The following is a 6309-nucleotide window of genomic DNA, read 5'->3' as shown; positions in this document are numbered from 1 at the left end:
TGTGATAGAATTAAGGCAAAACTGAGGCCCTTCCTTTTGGCCTTTTGTACTAGAGCAGCTGTTCATAGAGGACCTTGCTGGCAAAGGCAGCAGCACACAGTGCTGTGAGTTAACAGACAAGTTCTCCACCTTCATGGGCTTGAGCTCAAATTCAGACTTGTGTCACAAGTGAGAATGTTTGGTCTGATTATCCAAGCAGTTCTGCAAAACTGCTGAGCAACTGGTCATTACTTGTGGTCCTGCAAAGAAGGTGCCAAGCGCCACTGTAATAAAAGGCTACTGCAAGACTGAAGTACTGTATAAGGCAGCAGCCACAAGGTGCCAATCTTTTAAATTTTCACATACTGCCAGGGACTAAGGTCCCTATGTTTTGTAGGTTATAGCCTCATTTTCCATACTTTTGGAAACTTTTACAGCCACTATTGGACTAAAAAGTATCATCATAGCATGTGACAAATTAGTAAATGTTCACACATTCTCAGCTAAGACAAGAATAGCAAAGAGTATTTTTCAGGAAGTCATATGCAAAACCAACAGCAAGGTTGATACTCAGAAAAAATGGCCTAAGTAGGTCTTCTGATGATGATTGTAACTTGAAAGATAAGCAGAATGTATAGAAACACTTTTTAACTTCATCAGGTTTGAATCAAGTTTTAGCTATGCTGTAGAACAGAGTGAGCAGAAGCTCACAGTAAACTGTCTCAGCACACAAACACTGACATAACCTCAAAGTAAAGCTCACCATGTGCCTCTCAGGTCATTAGTGTTTGATGTTTTCTTTTATGGAGTCCTGTGTGATTTTCAAATATTACAGGTTATTCTGGAGAAAGTGATCTCCTACATTAGTAATGTGAAATTTTATAATAGTACATAAGCAGTATATGTTGTGTAACATGTATTTGTTTCCTCCTCCCCACAAAGAACCTGCTTTCAGTATTATCCAAATCCAGCATTCTACCTTGCTATGAATAATTAGCTCAGCCACTAAAAACATTAACATGATACCTGTAAAAAAAATTGCTAAGGGAAACTTCTGTGTAAAATCAAAGCCATCATTCCTTTCCCTCAGCACTTCAACAACTTCACTGTGACTTCCACAAGAGTACAAGATGGCTCAGAAACAAACACCTAAATCTGAGACTGCATCACTGGATAGCACATGTACACATGTAAAGTTTCATAAAGGACATTTCATGAATAGGTTGTGGGATACTTACGTGCATGCTAACAATTGCTGTATGTTTTCCACTGACTGGAAAAACCAAATGGAAAATCCATACCCTTTCACATATTGCCATGCCTAAAGGGTCACACAGAAAATTACCGTGCCTCTAACACAATAGCAGTTCCTTCAGAAGCCCCAGTACTTTAAAAAATTATTACACATGCCCAGGCACGCCCCTTGGATCCGTGTGTTTGATTTTTACAAAGTTTTTCAGAAGCCTAAAATTAATAATGTGCATAAACATTTACACAACCCCTCAGGACATGTAATTAAAATGAAGGATTTAAAAGCATGTTACATGAGTACTAAAAGTTACTGAATCTTCAAAACATTTTTCCAGTTTAGTATTTTCTGCTAAGTCCATGGAACTGTACATTAATAAATCTCCTGAGCTGCACTTTTTTTAAAGGCAGGGTTAATACTGATACATAAGCTGGGCTGCAAACTCTATGTTATTAGGCCTACTGTGATTTGATGCAGAAAGCAGTAAGCACTTTAGTATAACAAACTCCTACAAAGAGTAGGAAGGACAGTCCAGAGAAAATGCATGAAAGCTGGATTCAGAAGTTCAAGATACTTGTTTTGGGTTTTTTTCCATGCTCAGTATGTCTACCTGTAAATATGCTCTTCATCACCATGAAGCTCCTCTTAACTTTTGCAGTCCATTCCAAGATTCACAATTGAAAATATAATTTCGTTTTTCCACTGTTCACTTTTTCCTTCACTATATAGTTATCACAAAATCTAAACTACACTATTACTCATGAAAGTCAAAGATTGTTACTTAAGATGCATGCTAATTCATTTTCTCAACAGAAATAATTTACAGACACCTGGCACCCTGATTTCAGCTGTCATTTACAGGCTGTCATTTATATTTTACTTTCACAATGAGTGACCAGTGAATCTTCACTAGTTAATACACAGGGCCAGAGGGCAGGCCTTCGCTTACCCTTTCTAAGGACCTGGCATGGAATAGCTGTTTCTCTGCACACTTTCTAACTCCTGAGTGCCCACAAGCCCAAGTCTCAGGTCCCTTTGTTAACAGGTAGATCCTGTATCAGGCATTCTTCATCACTTACTCCAGAGACAGCTTAAAATGCCTTCCAGCAATATCACTGTCTTGTAGTTCTCACTAGTTCCTGTTTCTAGTACCTTTTTCCAAGAAGTCTCCAATGCCCTCAGGTACCAGCATCAGCATTAACTTACCACAGTCCCCTCCTCACTTTTAAAGAAATTATATATGCTTTCACCTTGGCATGTAGCACAGATGGACTCCAGGTTTACAATAATCCTTCAGCTGCTATTCAAAAATGCTTTGGATGATGCTGTCCCCAGCTAAGTCTCTTAGAAACAGAAGCACATAGTAGAACCCTTATTGTGTATTTATACATGTCATTCAAAGTGCTGTTTTCCAGGCGCATTGGTTAAAACTCACTTTCTGATGCTGCTCAGTGAAGTAAGAAGAGAGCTTAATCTGATGAAGGACAGAGTTAAGGTAGTAGCATGAGGCAGCTCAGCGGTTGGTCATATTCACTGCACAGATTCCTTCTGAAAATCATTCTTCTGAAAAAGAGAAAACCACACCAATCTTTCAGGTCTTGGATCATTACCTTCAGTCAGATGAGAAATAAGTTTAATGCAGTAAAAGCTGTTCTCTTTGGGCACTGCAGAGACCATTTATTTCAACTGAAGGAATTAAACATATAAATTCCATGAAATATCACGTGAAAGTCCCTTACAATAAATCACATCCACTTTAATTCTTGCTTTACCCTAAACTGTCATGGTAAAGGATAGCCAAAGGCAAAGGAAGCAAAAAACAGAAAACACAATTCAGGATACCCATTAGCACTGCATCAAAATAAAGCCAGGGAATCCTGAAGTGTTGCACAACATAAGAACTTCATATGAAACACGAGTCTTCTCTTTCCTGTTGAGAGCCAGTATCAGAAAAGGAATTTAGAGTTACCACCTCATGTCAGATTCCTCCACTCTTCTTTCACTGACTCAACCCTCCTTGATTTTTTCTCATGTATAGGAGCCAGATCATAGAGATTTCAGGGACAGGGCTAAGAAGGCATTAGAGTGTTGCATCTTGCAGCTTCCATTCATTGTGATTTTCCTGAAACAGAAAGAATTTCCATCACAGATGAACCAGCTCCATTTTTACTGGATCACAGCACAAAGGCAATGGCTCATTAGAGCAGGTCATGAACATGGCAATAGCATGAGCTGCCTGGGTTCCAGCTTTTAAAACTAAAATTAGTGCAGGAGTTTTCAAAATAACACAGCTGACCGTCCAATGTAATGAGAAGCCAATTCCTGAAAGCTTAGGATTTGGAGTTTAGATAAGATCAGTGCATTTCTTTTCCCAAAAGACAGCCAGGGCCTTTACTAGAAGAGCCATACAGGTAGGAACAGCATACCAGTAAGGACTTACAGTACGATTCAACCACATGAGGTAGATCCTGATGGAAACTGGGTTTCAGAGAGATTTAATTTCCCATCCACTATTTAAGAAGGATTCTTTCAACAGAAAATTGTGGCAGTTAAACCACTTCACAGGAAACACTTGTGAATTTGTCAGTTTAAAATGTTAAAACAAAAAGTCCCATGGCGATAAAGAAACATCCCTTACTAAGCACTTTGTGTCTTAGTGATCACCTGCTGAAGATTTTGACAATAGTAATATTTCTTCCATGGTTTTGGATCTGTCAGGACAGTAGACAGAATTTTGAAAGAGCATCCTGCTTGTGCAAAGGATTCAGCAACTGAGACTCTTTGGAAGTCCTAGCCTAAGAACTAATACAATAGTCCCAGCTATTTCATATTCAGTGCAAATTAACCTCAAAATATTGGTTGATTTGGCATGTCAAGAGGACACCATAACGTTTCTGTTTCAATGTGTGACTAACTTGTAAGCACTTGTCTTTCTCTGCTTCTTCTCTCCAAGAGCTAGTGACTTTGTTCTACTTAAGAAACATTGATTCCAGCAGAATTATTTTATTTGTTATAATTTGACTGTTATTATTTTACTTTATTGCAATTTGAAAGAACTTACTGGAAGGAAAAAGCTCATCACAGAGCACATATTTACTGGAACTTTCATTTCAGCCCCTCCACAACTGCTCTCCATCCAACATGCAAAGAAAAGGGATGTGGAATAAAGATAAATGGAATAAATATAAATGGAATAAATTTATTTTGTCTTGCCTAGGAGGTCTGTTCCTGTTAAATCGTGCATTCCTTTAAACATAGAGGGATTGAATCAAGTTACTCATATAATAGGGCCCTGAAATTCAGTCACAAAGCTTGGATGACCCTAAATAAACGAAATAAAGCTATATATTAAATTGTTTATTTTACATACTGTGATTCAACAGACGTAGTCAAGCACATTTTTCTGACACAGTGTGCTTTTCTCTACTGGTCCTTCATTCTGCTTACTGCACAAAAATACTGTGCAAGTGCAAATTACATAGCTGATTTGTTAGTTCTGTCTTACATGAGTTGTACATTTTGTATCTGACTATCAAGACATTACTGATCTTTATTCCACTCAACTGAGAAACAATCTTCCTACACACCCTTCAAACAGGAAAAAAATTACCACTTGGGAGAATCAGGTTAAGTCAGCTAGCACACTCACTCGCTCACCCTGCCCTTCTTGCTTTGAGTTCAATTCCTCCCTTATTCCCAGAAAAACCAAAACCACTAAGAAACGAATGGAAATATGTGTGAACGAAAATGGAGATGACTTTGATTAAATCGTTATTAAATAGCCAAGTCCTCATTTGAAGCAGTTCTGTCATTGTATTTTGTTGGAACATTTGGCTATAATTTCCTAACTGATGTTGAGGTAGCAGATGTTTGCTTTTGCACATATTCTCTTGTGTAGATTTATGTAACTGGCAGGACAGATTGCTAGCATGAATGTATTAAAAGAAACCTGTTGTGCTAGGTTTGAGTCTAGTTTGTTCTATTTCACTTTTAGCAGACACATTGCTACAAATAGAGCTTACTGCAGGATCTGTTGGGTGATGGTGTTAAAAAAATTATTTTATGGCTGAAGGGTCAGGGAAAGCTCTGGGGGATGTTAAAAGGTGGGCACTGAGATGCTACCCTTTAGGAAAAAAACATACACTAGCAGTCATTCTCCAGTGGCTGCCAAGTTTATTTAAAAATCAATACATTTCCCCGCAAATATCAAGCATTACTTGCAGGCCACTGTGACAAAAAACTGATGAGACAGCTCACGTATTCTGGGTCTTTTTGCTCCTCCTTCATTTCTTCGATGCAGTGAATTTATCAGCAGCAAAGCAAAATACTTGTTAATTCTCATTTGTCAAAGTAGGTGAGCTATCAGTCTTTCTTTAATTGGATAATCTAGAGGTCATATATTCCTTATAAACAACTTTCTTAAAAGGCTACAGGAATGCATATTTTGATGCTCAAACGTTTTTTTTCATGCTCAAGGAAAAGTGGTGCTTGAGTGGCTCTTATTTGGAAGAGTCAACAAGCTCACTGTTTTCTCAGCCGTTTACCCTGGTCTTCAGATGTCACAGTTAAAATCGTTTCAATAAATCAATAGGCTCAACTGAACAAATCAACAGATCGAGGCACCAAGTAATCAAACTGAACAAGACTGATATTCAGCTGACACTACTTTCTTCTAAGTATCAGAGATAATCAGTTCTAAGACAGAGTACAGCATTAAATCCCACTGTGACCTTGACAACTTAATTTACAGCAGTGCCCAAGTCTTTCTCTAAATGGGAATATTGTTTACTCTCAGAATGCTGCAAGGCAAAATTAGGAAATATGTACATTAAAGTTGCAAACTATAAACTCTTTTACTTTTTCATAGAGGATTATCAATGCCTCTTAAGAAAGACACAATGATAGATTAATCACCCTTCAACTGAGAGATGCAGAGAGATATCAGGTGAAACAGGTGGGAAGACATTCACCACTCCCTACATACAAATAGCATGCATTTATAGCTGAATACCTACAGTTGCAGAGTGAGCTAGAATTAAGAAGCCAACATTTGATGAGACAAACTAACTGAAAACAGAACA

The sequence above is a fragment of the Indicator indicator genome, chromosome 7, assembly GCF_027791375.1.
Source record: "Indicator indicator isolate 239-I01 chromosome 7, UM_Iind_1.1, whole genome shotgun sequence".
In the NCBI taxonomy this organism is placed as follows: domain Eukaryota; kingdom Metazoa; phylum Chordata; class Aves; order Piciformes; family Indicatoridae; genus Indicator; species Indicator indicator.
This window is presented reverse-complemented; position numbering follows the sequence as displayed.